At 35.5% G+C, this 9542-nt stretch overlaps 1 pseudogene; it reads left to right on the forward strand.

Annotated features, from left to right (window-relative positions):
* The first annotated feature begins 229 nt into the window (after positions 1-229).
* Positions 230-8836, forward strand: LOC110580655 (annotated as a pseudogene).
* The last annotated feature ends 706 nt before the right edge of the window (positions 8837-9542 follow it).

Consider the following 9542-nt stretch of genomic DNA (forward strand, 5'->3'; position numbering starts at 1 on the left):
TCTGATCGAACATATTAAAAATAAACTCTATTTTTTTAATGATTTGTAATAGGGATGCTTGTGAAAGGAAATTAAGTGAAATTAAGCTTTTTAAAGTACTCACATTTAATGTACTAAGTGCCAAGAGCTATGGTTTGGACCCTATACACATTTTACAAATTGATAATTCAGGGCTCAGTGAAAGAAAGGAAAATGAGGCATTTTAAGAATTTAATGGTTTATCGGAGCAATGATCAGACTAGAAAAGGAAAAGTCAGGGACTCTGCCACTAGCATTTAAGTCATTTCTCTTTAAATCCTATCCTGAGGTCAGAAAGTTGCTACTGCTACTTAGAAATCATAAAAATGTCAGGAACCTACTTCCAATGTCACAGCTGTCCCATGGCTCTGAGGCTGGTGACTGGGAGTAGAACTCTTATAGACAAATGCAAGCACTTTTAGAAAAAGACTAAGCATCATGGGATGGGCCTCAGAATAGGCCACATTAAAAACAGTTGAAGAAATCAAAGACATTTATCTTAGAAAATAGAAAATTAAAACAAGGAATAGACATATTTTGCATGTACAACCTAAGAAAGTCATGGGGCTACCCATGTAGCCCTAAGCAAAGGACAGTATTGTTTGGAATAAGGACTGGATGAGATAACTTTGAGTCACTGGGACAATTCCAAGTTTTAAGATGTAAAAGCTTAAAGTGCTAGAGGCTGAGTTAGATGATCTCACCCATTTATGTTACTTACAAGAAAAATACAATGATGAAATGAATATACTTCCACAATTATAAAGTATTTACTATACTGAATATGTAATCATTAAACATAAAATTCACCTTGATATTAGAAACCTAAATAGAAATTAACAAATTCTGCACTTCAACAACTGAAATATTCTAGTGGTAGCAATAATTGTAGCTTGTAATCTCTACTTTGTGCCAGACACTGAAGTCTGACAAGAACAGCGACTCCGTCTCATTCTTTAAGTATCCCCGATACACAAATGCCCTGTAACTGGGAGAGCCAGCACTCAAAACCAGGTCTGTGAGGAGCCAGTAGAAGACTCTCCAAAATTTGTCAAGGCAACAAAATACAACTTGAATAAATTGGACATCACTACCTAAGATAATTTATCATTTTTTTTACAGGATTTTGAATAAGATGAACATTCAAAGAAGTTAAATTAGAATTTTTATGTTACAGATTGTTTTGCAATATAGATATTTTCTGAAATATGGTTTTAAAAATAACTTAATGCATTTGTCCCCAGCATCTATTCTTAAAATCATAAACAATGGGTTCAAGTTACAGTTCTATCTACTAATTATGTGATTGTACAACTGACTCAACTTTTTGAACCTCAATATACTACACTGTAAAATAAATAAAAGATTTGTGCTACCTAACTTGTTAAAAGAATTCAATGATGTAAACTACATATAACTGATAAATTACAAATGTATATGTAAATCATCATAATTACAAGAAATTATTGAGTAATTATTGACCAACTGTTAGCTACTCTGCTTAGTAATTTATATGCAGTATTTCATTTAATATTTACAGTTGTCTTAATACTATTAGAATTTTAGAAAAATCCTATGAAGGAGATACTCTTATTACTTTCATTTAACAGATAAGCAAAACAAGGATTAGAGATCCATATATTTTGTTAAAAGTTACCAATTATTTATGGGGTACTTAACTACATACTCATAAATTATAGGCTATGTAGATTTTACTCATTATTACTTTATTGCTTGTACTAATGTATAATAGGTTTGGTACGAAATTTTTATTAGATATTCTCAAAGCTATAGAAAAGTTTAAAGAACAAACACACATACCATTGACCTTGTCTGTTTATCCTCTGCAATTTTGAGTAGAATATAATTAAAACTATTATATAGTGTATTGAATTTAATTGAATTTAAAAACAGACTCGGGTTACATGGAAAGGCATTACATTTACTACTTCTAAAAGAACATCTCGACTAGGTCCTTTGGTTTCTAAGGAATCTGACCAGCTACTATTATTTAGATGCATGGCTTCCTAAATTACTCATTTTTTTTTAATCTGTGGAGAATTATCACATGTCCCCAACTCATGCCATAACAATTCTCTTAAATGCCTTTGAAGAGAGTGTCCACTGAGTCAAAGTAAGTGAACTTCCGGTATTTATGTTTAATTCACACAATTTCCACAAAGTGTTTATAACATTCTGGGGGTCCAATAATCATGGTATTCTTAAAGACCATGAGAAATTCTACATGAAGAAATTCCAAGAATGTCATCATAATAGAAATTGAGTTTTCAGGAAGTGACAGACACAGGAATACCTTGTTTAAAGGAAATAAGAACACAGGAATCATAAGGAAAAAAACATGGTGTAAATGAGACTGTAATTTATCCTTACATTACCAAACAGTAGCACTGCAATCCCATAACTGTCAAATTGAAAACTATTCTTCTTCACTGGCTACTCTATGAGGAGCCTGCAAAACACTTGGAAAATGTACAATGACCCAGAAATGCATGTCATTCAGTGATTGTGGAAAATAATATTAGGAATTTAAGGGCTTATGCTATCCCATGGTGCTAAAAAGTCTCTCTGGAAAAGCCCGGGGTCTATAATTCTTAGGAGAAGAAGACATAGCTTGGCTCCTATTTGTAAGTTTTTGAATATGTAATTCAAAGTGAAATCTAAAAATGGTAGTGTTAATGGTACCGTGAGGCTCATTCTTTGTATCACAAATTCAAATACATACACACAAAAAAACAAGCCAAAATTGAAAACTTTAGTGAAAAAGTCCATAAATCTAAAATACAAGCTTGAAATAATACAGAGATTGGGGGGAAAAGAGAGAAAGAAAGAGAATTATTTGAAGCTAGCCAGTGTCGGGGAAAGGCTGAGGAATAATGCCCCAGATCTGTATAAATAGATCATTTTAATTTTATATTTATTGGTATATCTATTTATGTTTACCTATAATTTTAAATAAAATAAGGTAATTTAATATAAGTTGGCAATTTAAGCCAAATTCTAAAACAAAGCAAAAACCTTGTTAAAATTAGGAATCAGCTTCAAGTAGCTTTATCTTTAGGAAACTCAGATTATTGCACACAAAAATTTAAGTTTCAGTGGGAGAACAATTCTACCTTCAAGATGAATACTCTTGCAATAATTCCCAAAACCAGATTCAAAGGCTGATTTTTTTTCCCTAGAATTCTATGCAGAGAGTGCATTTACGCAGTAAACCATTTTTTAACTAGAATACATTATTTACTCGGAACATGCACATGCCAGATTAGCATACTTTATCTCAAACTCAATTTTTAGGTATGTCTATAAGCTTTGTTCCATTTTTCTGTTCAAGTATATTGAGGTGTATTACAAATTTTAAGGTAACATATATTTTAAACTAAATTTTGTAAATGTTTCCTAATGCAATTGGGCGTTGTATTTCAAGACCTTATGAAAATAAAAGGTTTTAAAGTGAATTACACAATGTATCACAGTCTACTATTACATAGATCTTTTATTTAATTATCAAGAATATATGGACACTTTCCCAATGTGTTTTTATCCTAAGTCTCATTTCATTAGTATGAGAGCTTAACACACTATTCACTAATGAGAAAATTTTGATGATGCATATCTTTATACTCTTGTAGTATTTTATTATCATGGTAATATTAATTTAGACACTACCCCAAAAATTATAATAGTCCAACATTAAGAACTGAAAGTCTTTTCATCACTTCTAATTATGCACTGGGCCTTTTAATTCCAGATATAAAACATAAAAAGGTTTCATTTTATTCATAAACTTCTCTGGAAAAATGATATACAGCTTTGGTTCATGGAAAACGTGCAGGAATGCAAATTATAACTTTCCCTTTACCTCTCATATACCCTATAAGAACATATATTTATACTTAGTGTCAGTCTTTTGGGTAAGTATAAATATTTCTTCCTCTTATATGTGAAAATGTTTCATCAGCAAGTCCTTTCTTTCTGCAGAAGCTTTCCCTACAGTAATGTTAAGGGGATGGACTTGGGAGCCAGACTGACCAGATTTGACTCATGGCACCATCACTTCCTGGCTGTGTGCCATTTGGAAATTTACTCACCATTTCTTGCATCAGTTACTCATCTGTAAAATGGAGAAAATAATAGCCCTACCTACTAAAGTGGTTTTGAGGGTCACATGAGTTAATATAAGTCAGAACTATGCCTGTCATAAAAGAAGTGTTATACATTAGGTGTTATTATTTCTCTAAAGATTTATTTATTTATTTGAGAGACAGTGTGTGTGGGCGAGCAGACGGGAGGAACAGAGGGAGAAGGACGAGCAAGCAGACACCCCACTGAGTGTGGAGCCCTAAGCAGGGCTCCCACAACCCATGAGGTCATGACCTAAGCCAAAATCACGAGTCAGACGCTGAACTGACTGAGCCACCCAGGTGCCCCCACTAGGTGTTGTTAGTAAGAATCTTATTTGAGAAGTGTTTATTGAGAGATTACTATGTGCTAGGCACTCTTCATTGTGCAGAAACCATCTTGGTTCCTAAGGCTGATCTGAAATGCCATTATTAATGAAGAACCAATCACTTTCCTAGTAACTGAATTTATCAAGATAAATGCTCTCTAATCTCAGAAGATTTACAGTCAAGGTAGTAAAAGGATGATTATACAACATTGTGATAAGTATTCCGATAGAAATATGCACAGGGCACCCTTAAATGCATAAAGGCAAAATACAACGCAGAACAGTCTAGGTCAGATAAGCCAAAACGTGATCATCTACGAAGAGGTAATATGTGTACTGATTGACATAGGCTAAAAGGATATTTCTTGAAAAGTGTGAGCAACCTTAAAGCACATATGTCAAAAGTAATTTTCCCATAAGAAGTAATGAGAAAAGATTACATTGCCTCATTTCTAGGACACCAGCTACAGTTATAGGTTAATTGCTGATTCTGGTACTGATTAAAAGAGTAGCAGAGGTCTCTTTTACCAGCCCCTAAGGGCAAAAATTGCAAATGCTACAAGGCCCCCTTAGGAAAGGCTGGTCAATAAAACAGCTTCTACTCTGCCCTGTGGAATAGCACACAGCAAAGGCTTTATATGACTTATTAGGAGTAGAGATTCCTATTGACCTTGATTACTAAAAGGCTGCTCTCCTGATATAATTCACAGTCAATCTGAATGGTTAAAAAAAAAAAATACGTTCAAAGCAAAACCACACAGGTAAAAAATTGAAGCAGCAATAAGCAGCCATTTACCAATGACTAACTTAAGATGAAGAATACAGCACTGGCGAATAGTGGTGTATGTATATTAAAGAGTCAGATAGAAGGCGTGCAAATATTTCAACAAAACTAAGTTTCTACCAAGAAAGTTCAAATAAGTTCATTGCCTTCTTTTTACCTGGTCTGGAGGAATCTTGCAACATGAAAGTAAGGAGCTCCTAAGAGAAGCCAGGAAACCTATTTAAAAAAAAAAAGAAAAAAGAAAAACTTAAAAAAGTAAACATAAAAGCTCATAAAAATATTAGATATCGGGTTTTTAAATATGCCAACACATATTTGATATATTACTATCTTTAATGAAACAATGTATACCTCAACACTCATTTTATTTGCTTTGAGAAGTATATCATTTTGCATATACAAATATGGAATAATTGTGCTATACACCTGAAATGAATTAATGTCAATTATACCTCAATTTAAAAAACTGAAGAAAATAAATTCCAAACAACCCATTTCTACCAAAAAAAACAACCTAAAAAAAAAAAGAAGTATATAATTTTATTTCATTATATTTCTGAGAGAAAAAAAAAAACCTTTGATCTTAATACTTGAAATTGGAGAGAATGATTGAGCACATAAAACCTCCCTATTTGAACAGTTTGGATAATAAAGACTATAGGACCAAATGCATATTTAATTGTATGATATTCCTTTGATGGGACATCTAAATGGAACACGCTTTATTCTTCCTATAAGGCAAGAAATGTGCTTCCCAGAGTAAGGAGGTATAAAAAACCATGTATGTCTCTAACAGGAAGGCTAAAATATAGCATTTGTGGCAACATCACAGCTGACATATCTTGGCATAATCATAACCTATATTTTACTAATTTTAAATTTTTTAGAGGAGAGTTTTAATGTTCCAGCTTAGAAATGCCTCACATCTCCACCCCTCAAGTAGATATGAGACACCTAATGACAAAGAAGATGTACTTGGCTTTGTCACAGAACCTGCTCCGTTGAGCGAATCTTCATAAATTCCCCTTGTGGACTGATTAACTTACTTATACAAGCTAAGCATTCAAGAGTTTGATGATACTAAATGTCATGGTTTCCACTATGAATTTGTTGATCATTTTATGCAAGCCTCCTTTATTTTTTTATGCATTAACACATAGTTATTGCATGTTCACAATTTGCCAGACCCTAAGGAACTAGTAATATCATGAGTGGGGGAGGGGTGAAGGGGTGGGAGAGAGATGAGCTCTTCCTTTACAGAGCTTGTTTTAGTGGAGGAATTAGAGACTGAGGAAACAATTGCACAGCCATTAAAACAATTACAATTTTATAAGTGCTAAGAGGGAGTGAAGGATTTATTAGGTTGTTTTTATGAAGCCAGGCCCTCACTTAATCTGGAAAAGCTTTCCTACATTGTGATTGGGTAACAAAGCACAAAAGAGTGTCAATCAGAGAGGGTAAGTGAGGGAAAGTGTCCAGGCACAGGGAATATCATACACAGAAGCACCTGTCACAGAAATGAGTATCTGTACATCAACGCTGAGAGTTTTTCCCACTGTAATGTGCAGTCTTCATTAGATATAGCCCTGACTGGGGAGTGTTTCTTATGCTTCTTTTGCCTCCACAGGTGGTTATGTGACTAACTCCCATCCAAGAAGTTTGATGAAAGTGGTGTGTGTCATTTCTATTCCCTGGTTGACCCCTGGGATGGAAGAAGCACGGATACCTGAAATACCACATGAAGGAAAGTCACCTGACACCAAGAAATGCCCATGTTAGGTTGTTAGATGAGTAAACAAAAAGCATCTATTCTTTTTAAGGCACTGAAATTTGGGAGTTTATTTTTACAGCTGGAGTATGCTTAATCTTACCCTAACCAAAACAGTATGAGCTGGAAAGTAACTAAAGATTTTTGAGTGACTGAAAGATGTAAAGTATGACTAGGGTACAGAAAGAAAAGAGAACATGAATTGGACCATATGCTTACATTTCAAATAACACTATGGCAAGATAAATATCCTGAACAATGTCTCACTGTAATACAGCCAGAAATTCTGGAAAAAATACAATAAACATTATTTTTAATCTACAGTTAAGCCCAACCCCACCTCAAGTAAGAAAAACACCAAAGGACCCAAATCAAAGAGAAAAGTAAAAGCCAGAATGGTAAGCTAAAAGCTATTATCTCTACCAACATCAGAAATCAAATTTTACCGGAGAATATAGGTAATGAACTTTGGCCCATGCAATCAGAGTTGGGAGGGGGGGTAGATGGGGTTGGTTAAATTAGACTTCTCTCTAACTCCCCTTTCCAGACCAGGGAGAAACTCTAAAAGAAAATAAGCCAATAAATAAACATGACAAGCGTACTTATCTGGCTTGGCCTGTGCTGTGATGGAAACAAGTCTGCAAATTTACAAATACAAACTTGCTCTCACATCATGGTTTCGATAATCAGATTTATACTATGTACCTTGCAAAAAAAATCATACAGGTATATTAACATAAAATAATCATGAGTTATGGACATTTCTAAGGCACTTATATTTTAAAATATTATCTTTCAAATTATGGCCCAAATGTGGCCCCAAATGATTCTCACAGAAAAAAGCCACCAAAACCAAACTCACAGTCCAAAATTATAAAAGTTTTATAAAAATGGCACCACAAGTGCTATTCAGCAAAATCAAGACAGGAGAATTAAATCCCTATTTCTCCAATAGTTGAAGTAATAGATGTAGAGTAAAAACGGACTTTTAAAACGTTTAAAGAAATAAAAGATGGAAACAAATATCTGCAAAATTAAAGATAATATTTAATATTACAGAGATCTGAAGATTAATTAAATAGGTAATCTATAAATAAAAATTACATAATGCACTCTTCTCACATAGCCCTTCCTGCGCGCCGCTCGGCGCTCCAGGTCCGCCTTCTCTGCGCGCCCACCAGCCAGCGGGGAGCCCATGAGCCTGGGTTGCCTGCGGGGCAAGGTGCTGCTCTTCCAGAATGTGGCTTCGCTCTGAGGCCCAAAGGTCTGGGATTACACCCAGATGAACCAGCTGCAGCGGCGCCTCAGGACCCAGGGCCTGGTCGTGCTCGGCTTCCGCCGCCACCATTTCAGGCATCAGGAAAACGCCAAAAGCGAAGAGATCCTGAATTCCCTCGAGCACGTCCCAGCCCGTGGCTGGCTCCAGCCCAACCTCTCGCCTTCCGAAAAGGGCGAGGTGAATGGCGTGCAGGCGCACCCCCTCTTCGTCTTAGGACGCCATCGCGCTCATGACCAACCCCAAGTTCATCACCCGGTCTCTGGTGGGCTGCAACGACGTCGTCTGGGACTTTGAGACCTGATGGTGTGCCTGTGCGCAGCTACAGCCGCTGCTTTCCAGCCATCGAATATGGAGCCTGACATCGAAGCCCTGCTGTCCTGGGGGCCCAGCTGTGCCCAGGCAACCCGCCTATCTCTGCTGCTTGGCAGTCACAGCACTGTCCTCGAGGGATTTCATGCACAATGGTGTTTCCTCGAAATCTGCGTGGAGGAACGCTTGATTTCCGGGAAAATCCTCTGAGATGGGTGCTTCTTCTGCATCCCAACACCCCCTCCCCAAACCAAGGCTCCTTACTAATAAAGTGCCCGGTGTCAGCAAAAAATAAAAAAAATAAAACATAATCATTGAAACAAAAGAATAGAGTCGTGAATTAAAAAAAAAAAAAGAACTGTGAAGAGAATTGTCAAATTTGAAGAAATGTACCACAGAAATTCAAAAAATTGAAGTTCAAAAGAAAACACAAGCTAAGAGATGTGAAGGATAGAATAGAAATGTCTCAGTTTTTCTAATCTGATTCACAGAGGACAATATGAAATATGATGGGGGCAATATTGGCAAATACAGTGAATAAGAATTTAACGGAATTGAGGAAAAATAAGAATATTTAGGCTCAGCAAACACATGTCCTTCCATGCAAAGTAAACAAAAGAAAACCCACACCAAGACACTTTATAAACATATTTAAAAATATCAAGTGCAGGAAGAAAAACTTAAAAGCAGCCAAAAGAAAAAGAAAGATTACTTACAAAATGTGCAATATTACAATGAATATAAACAGTCTATAGAATAATATCCTCAAAATTCTGAGAAAGGTTTGGTAGGAGGAAAAAACTGTCAATTTAGGATTAGATACCAAACTAAACTATCACTAGGGATTTTAGAAGAAATAAAGACATTTGAGACAAAGAACTTGCCACTAACCTACCCTCACTAAAGGAAATAAAGG

This window comes from Neomonachus schauinslandi, chromosome 4 (assembly GCF_002201575.2).
Source record: "Neomonachus schauinslandi chromosome 4, ASM220157v2, whole genome shotgun sequence".
Lineage (NCBI taxonomy): Eukaryota > Metazoa > Chordata > Mammalia > Carnivora > Phocidae > Neomonachus > Neomonachus schauinslandi.